The 8,980-nt window shown below is 39.2% G+C and overlaps 2 long non-coding RNA genes across 2 annotated transcripts; one reads left to right on the forward strand and one right to left on the reverse strand.

Annotated features, from left to right (window-relative positions):
- The first annotated feature begins 1,129 nt into the window (after positions 1 to 1,129).
- On the forward strand, positions 1,130 to 5,043 carry LOC141545857 (uncharacterized). Its single transcript, XR_012483159.1, has 5 exons — positions 1,130 to 1,721; positions 1,910 to 2,033; positions 3,315 to 3,475; positions 4,056 to 4,216; positions 4,726 to 5,043. It is a non-coding gene; the product is annotated as an uncharacterized LOC141545857 (long non-coding RNA).
- Positions 2,897 to 7,217, reverse strand: LOC141545855 (uncharacterized). Its single transcript, XR_012483157.1, has 3 exons — positions 7,195 to 7,217; positions 4,142 to 4,249; positions 2,897 to 3,438 (listed from the first exon to the last, which is right to left on the reverse strand). It is a non-coding gene; the product is annotated as an uncharacterized LOC141545855 (long non-coding RNA).
- Positions 7,218 to 8,980: the final 1,763 nt, after the last annotated feature.

Genomic DNA, 8,980 nt, shown 5'->3' on the forward strand with positions numbered 1-8,980 from the left:
TCTCATCCTCCATCTTGGGCTTTCCACTTCTGGGCTTGGGCTTGGAGGGTCTCATCTACAGAAAACCACCTTCTTGAGGGCAAGAACTGTTGGAGTTTTTCCTTGGTAGCTCTGCCATTTTTCCACTTCGAATCACTTCCGATTTACCAATATTTATTAAGGAAACAAGCATTTATTAAACTCCTATGTACCAAGCACTGTGCTAAGCACTTTACACATATTCTCTCCTGAACATCACTGGGAGGTAGGTGCTAATATCCACTCTCTCAGTTAAAGAAACTGAGGCAACAGGTCAGCAAAATAGAGGCGAGATTGAAACAGATCTTGTCTTGTACAGACAACCCTGGCCTAATTAACAAGGGGATTCTAGATCTGCAGCGTTCAATGGGGTGTTTTCCAAATTCTACATGATGAAAGGTACCGGATGAAGCGGTCTGGGGTCTTAACCGTGGCCCTAGCTCCTTCTGCTTTGCAGCCAAACCCTAGGCTCCATCCCAAGAGCAATATGTGGGCTTGGCTCCCTTTCCCGCTGGTGCTTCTACTCATGTCCCCAGTTTCTGGTCCCTGTGTCCTTTGTGACCATATCATTCATCTGGTAGCCCACCTCATCCATCTTCCTTAGACTACTCAATCAGCAAAGCTCAATTAAACAAGGAGCAAACATCTATTACATACTTACTAGGGGTCGTATATTTCACTAGACCCTGGAGACATAAAGGTAAAAACAAAATGGTCTTGCCCGCAAAGTTTATATTCTATTGGGGAAAATGATGTCAACAAAAAGAACTAGGAAGACAATCTATGCATAAGCAAGATAATTGTATAAATATTTTTACATACATTGGATTAAGCATATATTTTCATATATTTAACATGTGAATCCCCTGTCATCTTCCCTGTCATCTAGGGAAAGAGGTGGAAGGAAGGAGGGGAAAAGTTGGAAGAGAAGGTTTTGCAAGGGTCAGTGTTAAAAACTTACCCCTTCATATGTTTTGTAAATAAAAAGCTTTCCTCAAACAATTTTTAAAATGAAAAAAAACCCACATACCAGGTGAGCACTACCCTCATCTGATGAGCATTTGCTTTGCTTACCTTCTCCATGGAGACCTCATTGTGTCATGCCCATTGTGACACGCCTGAGAACACCCAAGGTTTTCTGACTTAAAGGGGATGTTCTCTCCCCAACAACCCAGTTGGATCCTGACAGCCAAGGGAGTAGTATGTGAATAGAAGAATAGATGAGTGGACAAATAGACTAATAGACTAGATACATAGATAAGTGCTGATAGATAGATGGGATAGATAGGGTAAACAAATAGATTCAATAGATACACTTGATGCATAGTTAAATAGATAATGATCGGTAGATAAGTGAAAAGATAGATTTATAGTAGAAAAGTTTATAGGTAGAAAAGATATTTATAGGAAAAAAAAGTGATTTATAGTTAGAAAAGAGATTTATATGAAAAAAGCGATACATAGGTAGAAAAGAGATATATATAGTTAAAAAAGTGATTTAGGAGAAGAAACGAGATTTATAGGTAGAAAAGAGACTTATAGGCAGAAGAGAATGAATAGCTGCCTTAAATTATACATAGATAATGAAGGAGTCAATGGAGGGTTAGGTAAATCAGTAAATAAATTACTGGAGAGAGAGATCCATTTGGGCCCTCATCAGCATGATACCAAGGGCTGCTATCATAGATTGAGACTGCCTTCACGTCAGTATTAAACTATTATATTTTATCCTTCAATATTATAGAAGCTAAAATGGCTTGGGAAATTGTTGACTTCTCTTTCTTCCCCTCTTCCCCCACGCCCCCCCAAAATTGCATTTTGTGGATGGTTATTCTAGTAGATCAATTGGACACATATCTTTCACTTATGCTGTAACATTTTACCTTTTCAGGCATCCTATAAGCCACTGCTGAAGCAGAGGAGATACTGAACCAGTTGTGACCAGATGCTGGCGATATTGAACGCATCTTAAGCCTCGGGATCGACTTAAAACGGGATTTAACCTGTTCATGAAGGTAAAGCATCTACATAGAGATAATGTACCTGCAGCTTCCCTCCTGCAGTCAGTGTTAATAGGAGATCAAGGTAGGGCCTGGTTGCTGACTAGCCCTATATATAAACTAGAAGTACAAATAATCTGGGAAATAGAGAGCCTACACTTAAAAGCAAACAAACAAACAAAAGCAAATTCTTTTAGTTCAGAAACTATTTTCTTTTTCCTCATCCTATGGCTGGTTCCCAGAAAAAAGATGACTTGCTCATATTAGAGGTTTCATAAATGCTTGTTAAATTCAATTACATATAGATGAAGACTTTTTCTAAAATTATAGGCAGCTGGCTGGTTCAGTGGATAACACTGTTGGACCTCCCTTGAATCAGCAACTGATTTCAAACACCAGCTGTAGGACTCTGGGCAAGTCACTTAATCTGTGTTTGCCTCAATTTCCTCCTCTGTAAATTGGGAATGATACAATCATGTTTGCTCCACAGAGGATAAGCCTCTGAGAACTATTTGTTTTCAAGTAGAGTCACAGCATCGTGGATTTTGAGCTGGAAGCAATATTTCAGGGTTTCTACTTCCATATTTTACAAAGAAAGTCACTGAGACACAAGGAGGTTTAGTATAGTTAATATATTGTTCAAGCGCATACAAGTTGTAAGTGGCAGAGACAAGATTCAAACAGATCCTGTTAATACTATCGTGTTACCTCTAAGTGTTCAATATATATGGGTGTATGGGTGTCCATATATGTGTGTGTATATTTCCATACTCCAATCTTCTAACCTATAACTAAACATATTTACTCTTAAAAAAAAAAAAGTGGTGGGATGGGGTAGGGGAAAGAAACTGTAATAAAGTAACATTAAACAAGTGGTATTTTGCTCTGCTGTTTATTTCTTACTTTCATGACTTTATATTATCACTTTAAACTCCCTGAGCCTCAGTTTCCTCACATGTTAAATGAGATAGTTGAGCTCCATGACCACTAGGAAACTACATTTCCAGTTCTAAAATTGTGATTCCACAGTGAAAATCTAGCAACATTGTGTCCTAATGTAAGATCTGTATTTGATCATTAATGAGTCATATATTTTCTCTTGGATTTTATATAGTTCATTTGTAGCAACATTAACCTGGCATTCCCTTCTGAGGGCTGACCCCATCCTTGTTGTGGTGACTGTTAGAGGTGGGCCGCCCTCATCCCGGTGACCATCCACTCCAGATCCTCTTTGTGGTTGGTGGGGTGACGATATCAGAAGCCAAAATGTTGAAAGATCTCGTTTCTTCCCTGAAGCCTGGAACACAGGTACCGAACCCGAAATAACAGGACATGCATCTCCCTGGCCCAAGGATGGGAGAGTCTGGCTGTTCCCACAAGACTTGGTCTGAGCCTTAGGGGTAGCATTTGAGGAGATGATCTATAGAATTTGGGAGATGGTGAAGCACTGTGTAAAGGTCAGATAATTCTCTTACTACTACTATTATTACTTGTACTCTTACGCCTATTATTATTACTACTATTTCTACTATTACTCCTCTTCCTACTCCTATTAGTATTACTCCTACAATTACTACTATTACTCTTCCACCAACTACTACAATTACTGCCACTCTTATTATTGTTATTATTCCTTCTAGATCTCTTCCTCCTGCTACTAGTACTATCATTGCTCCTATTCCTATTTATACTCCTTTTACTACCACAACTATTATTTCTACTACCACTTTTACTATTACTATTACTCCTATTGCTACTGCTACTCCTACTCCTACTAGTGTCACTCCTATTCCTATCATTATTACTGTTGCTATTACTACTTCTTCTACTACTATTATTCCTACTCCTATTATTATTAGTACTACTACCATTACTATTACTTTTATCATTACTACTCTTTTTACTACTTCTATCACTACTTTTATTCCTCTTCCTATTACTGTTACTACTCATACTACTCCTACTTCTTCTACGCCTCCACCTCCTACTACTGCCACTACTCCTTTGTCCGGAAGTCCATATGTTTTCTAAATAAAGAGGTTTCCTAAAAAATATTGTTAAAAGAAGACTTGCGCATAAAGCCTGAGCACAATCCTCATCAGATGAGCAGTTGACTTGCTTACCTTGGCCATGGAGACCTCATTGTGTGATGCTCATTGTGACATGCCGGAGAACACCCAAAGTTTTCTGACTTAAAGGTGATGTTCTCTTCCCAACAACCCAGTTGGATCCTGACAGCAAAGGGAGTAGTATGTGAATAGAAGAATGCATGAGTGGACTAATAGACTGATAGACTAGATACATAGATTCCTGGTGATGGATGAATGGGATAGAGAAGATAAGCAAATAGATTGAATAGATACACTTAATGCATAGTTAAAAAGATAATGATGGATAGATAAGTGAAAAGATAGATTTATAGTAGAAAAGTTTATAGGTAGAAAAGTGATTTATAGGAAGAAAAGTGATTTATAGGTAGCAAACAGCTCTATAGGAAGAAAAGCCATTTATAGGTAGAAAAGAGATTTTTAGATTAAAAAAAGGGATTTAGAAGTAGAAAAGAGATTTATAGGCAGAAGAGAATGAATAGCTGGATTAAAATATACATACAACCCCCACCCAAAATATTGCAGTTTGTGGATGGTTTTTCCAGTATATCAAATGGACACATATCTTTCACTTATGCTTTCACATTTTTTCTTTTCAGGCAACCTATAAGCCAATACTGAAGCAAAGGAGATACTGAAGCCAGAGTGACCAGATTCTGGCGATATTGAAAACATGTCTTTGGAAATCTACTTGAAACGGGATTTAGATTGTTGTTGGGGAGTTTTGATCTATACTTTGGAGTTTATTGCACTGGTGGGGGGAAGGGGAGAGAGGATGTTTCTGAGTTTGATTGTTGGGGAGTTTTGATATCTATACTTTGGAGTTTATTGTACTGGTGGGGGGAAGGGGAGAGATGATGTTTCTGAGTTTGATGTGTTTTTAAAAATAAAAAATGTTTTTTTTTCTGTTTCCAAAAGTTTCAAGTTGTCATTCTTTCAGCTCCCACATGATTAGTGATATTTCCCAGTTTCTTCTTTACTATCTGATGATTATATTTGCCAGCTGGTTAATCCTAAAGAAATACTTGTTGGCAAACTTATTGGGTAAACAACATTTTTCCCTTATTTGCAGCTAGCCCATACTGCTGATGGGTAAAGCTGGCTATCCTATCTGGGTTTGGGAATAAGAGAGGGAGGCAGATTTGTTCTTCTTTGAGATTGTGAAAAAACTGTAAGCAGGCCCTTTGCCATCAGAGGCTGGGGACCGTCTGAAAATCTGGGAGCAAAGAGGTAGTGGGGGTTAACAAGCAGCAGGGCTGTTGTGTTCTAGCCAGAGAAGTTCCAGAGAAGCTCGGAACTGGCCCTGCTGAAGTCTTTTGGATCTTCCTGGAGGAGCAGAGCAGCCATTCTACACCAGAAGGGCAATTCAGAATGACAAGGGACTGGCTTAGAGATTTGCATCCAGGTGCTTCCCCTCAGCTCTAGGGGAAGGCTGAGCCAGAAAATAATTGGTGTCCCCACAGGCTTGTGCTAGAGCCCCCCATTCCCCCTTTGAAGTTTCTTCTGCCTGACTTGTGCTCATTATAATCTATATGACTGAAATGTCAATCTTCTCTTTCTGAAAATCTAACCTTTCTTCAGAAGCTGGGAACCTAAATCCCCTGGATGAAGAAGGGGGATAGTAAGAGTGCTAGAAAAGCAAATGGGTGCTCTGGAGACGGCAAGATTGGAGATGGGAAAACTCCGTCTGATTTGATTCCATAGATAGTGGCAAACGTCAGGTTAGCCACAAAAGATGTTTGCACTGATTGATAAAGCTGGAACAATACCTCTTGGGAATTGATGTACAGGCTCTGGCAAGAAAATGAAACCAAACTAACTCCCAAGCAGGATGCAGCCTTAATTGGCTGAAGGGCCCCAGAAGACCCTGGACAAGCCAGTCAAGCCGGCTTCCAGAGCTAGTCCTTAGCTTGGCCTTGGGAATCCTCCCAGGGGGTGGAAGAGGAGGAGGTCTGGATTGCTCTCTGACAGCACCTTCTCATCCTCCATCTTGGGCTTTCCACTTCTGGGCTTGGGCTTGGAGGGTCTCATCTACAGAAAACCACCTTCTTGAGGGCAAGAACTGTTGGAGTTTTTCCTTGGTAGCTCTGCCATTTTTCCACTTCGAATCACTTCCGATTTACCAATATTTATTAAGGAAACAAGCATTTATTAAACTCCTATGTACCAAGCACTGTGCTAAGCACTTTACACATATTCTCTCCTGAACATCACTGGGAGGTAGGTGCTAATATCCACTCTCTCAGTTAAAGAAACTGAGGCAACAGGTCAGCAAAATAGAGGCGAGATTGAAACAGATCTTGTCTTGTACAGACAACCCTGGCCTAATTAACAAGGGGATTCTAGATCTGCAGCGTTCAATGGGGTGTTTTCCAAATTCTACATGATGAAAGGTACCGGATGAAGCGGTCTGGGGTCTTAACCGTGGCCCTAGCTCCTTCTGCTTTGCAGCCAAACCCTAGGCTCCATCCCAAGAGCAATATGTGGGCTTGGCTCCCTTTCCCGCTGGTGCTTCTACTCATGTCCCCAGTTTCTGGTCCCTGTGTCCTTTGTGACCATATCATTCATCTGGTAGCCCACCTCATCCATCTTCCTTAGACTACTCAATCAGCAAAGCTCAATTAAACAAGGAGCAAACATCTATTACATACTTACTAGGGGTCGTATATTTCACTAGACCCTGGAGACATAAAGGTAAAAACAAAATGGTCTTGCCCGCAAAGTTTATATTCTATTGGGGAAAATGATGTCAACAAAAAGAACTAGGAAGACAATCTATGCATAAGCAAGATAATTGTATAAATATTTTTACATACATTGGATTAAGCATATATTTTCATATATTTAACATGTGAATCCCCTGTCATCTTCCCTGTCATCTAGGGAAAGAGGTGGAAGGAAGGAGGGGAAAAGTTGGAAGAGAAGGTTTTGCAAGGGTCAGTGTTAAAAACTTACCCCTTCATATGTTTTGTAAATAAAAAGCTTTCCTCAAACAATTTTTAAAATGAAAAAAAACCCACATACCAGGTGAGCACTACCCTCATCTGATGAGCATTTGCTTTGCTTACCTTCTCCATGGAGACCTCATTGTGTCATGCCCATTGTGACACGCCTGAGAACACCCAAGGTTTTCTGACTTAAAGGGGATGTTCTCTCCCCAACAACCCAGTTGGATCCTGACAGCCAAGGGAGTAGTATGTGAATAGAAGAATAGATGAGTGGACAAATAGACTAATAGACTAGATACATAGATAAGTGCTGATAGATAGATGGGATAGATAGGGTAAACAAATAGATTCAATAGATACACTTGATGCATAGTTAAATAGATAATGATCGGTAGATAAGTGAAAAGATAGATTTATAGTAGAAAAGTTTATAGGTAGAAAAGATATTTATAGGAAAAAAAAGTGATTTATAGTTAGAAAAGAGATTTATATGAAAAAAGCGATACATAGGTAGAAAAGAGATATATATAGTTAAAAAAGTGATTTAGGAGAAGAAACGAGATTTATAGGTAGAAAAGAGACTTATAGGCAGAAGAGAATGAATAGCTGCCTTAAATTATACATAGATAATGAAGGAGTCAATGGAGGGTTAGGTAAATCAGTAAATAAATTACTGGAGAGAGAGATCCATTTGGGCCCTCATCAGCATGATACCAAGGGCTGCTATCATAGATTGAGACTGCCTTCACGTCAGTATTAAACTATTATATTTTATCCTTCAATATTATAGAAGCTAAAATGGCTTGGGAAATTGTTGACTTCTCTTTCTTCCCCTCTTCCCCCACGCCCCCCCAAAATTGCATTTTGTGGATGGTTATTCTAGTAGATCAATTGGACACATATCTTTCACTTATGCTGTAACATTTTACCTTTTCAGGCATCCTATAAGCCACTGCTGAAGCAGAGGAGATACTGAACCAGTTGTGACCAGATGCTGGCGATATTGAACGCATCTTAAGCCTCGGGATCGACTTAAAACGGGATTTAACCTGTTCATGAAGGTAAAGCATCTACATAGAGATAATGTACCTGCAGCTTCCCTCCTGCAGTCAGTGTTAATAGGAGATCAAGGTAGGGCCTGGTTGCTGACTAGCCCTATATATAAACTAGAAGTACAAATAATCTGGGAAATAGAGAGCCTACACTTAAAAGCAAACAAACAAACAAAAGCAAATTCTTTTAGTTCAGAAACTATTTTCTTTTTCCTCATCCTATGGCTGGTTCCCAGAAAAAAGATGACTTGCTCATATTAGAGGTTTCATAAATGCTTGTTAAATTCAATTACATATAGATGAAGACTTTTTCTAAAATTATAGGCAGCTGGCTGGTTCAGTGGATAACACTGTTGGACCTCCCTTGAATCAGCAACTGATTTCAAACACCAGCTGTAGGACTCTGGGCAAGTCACTTAATCTGTGTTTGCCTCAATTTCCTCCTCTGTAAATTGGGAATGATACAATCATGTTTGCTCCACAGAGGATAAGCCTCTGAGAACTATTTGTTTTCAAGTAGAGTCACAGCATCGTGGATTTTGAGCTGGAAGCAATATTTCAGGGTTTCTACTTCCATATTTTACAAAGAAAGTCACTGAGACACAAGGAGGTTTAGTATAGTTAATATATTGTTCAAGCGCATACAAGTTGTAAGTGGCAGAGACAAGATTCAAACAGATCCTGTTAATACTATCGTGTTACCTCTAAGTGTTCAATATATATGGGTGTATGGGTGTCCATATATGTGTGTGTATATTTCCATACTCCAATCTTCTAACCTATAACTAAACATATTTACTCTTAAAAAAAAAAAAGTGGTGGGATGGGGTAGGGGAAAGAAACTGTAATAAAGT

Source organism: Sminthopsis crassicaudata, chromosome 6 (genome assembly GCF_048593235.1).
Source record: "Sminthopsis crassicaudata isolate SCR6 chromosome 6, ASM4859323v1, whole genome shotgun sequence".
Taxonomy (NCBI): Eukaryota; Metazoa; Chordata; class Mammalia; order Dasyuromorphia; family Dasyuridae; genus Sminthopsis; species Sminthopsis crassicaudata.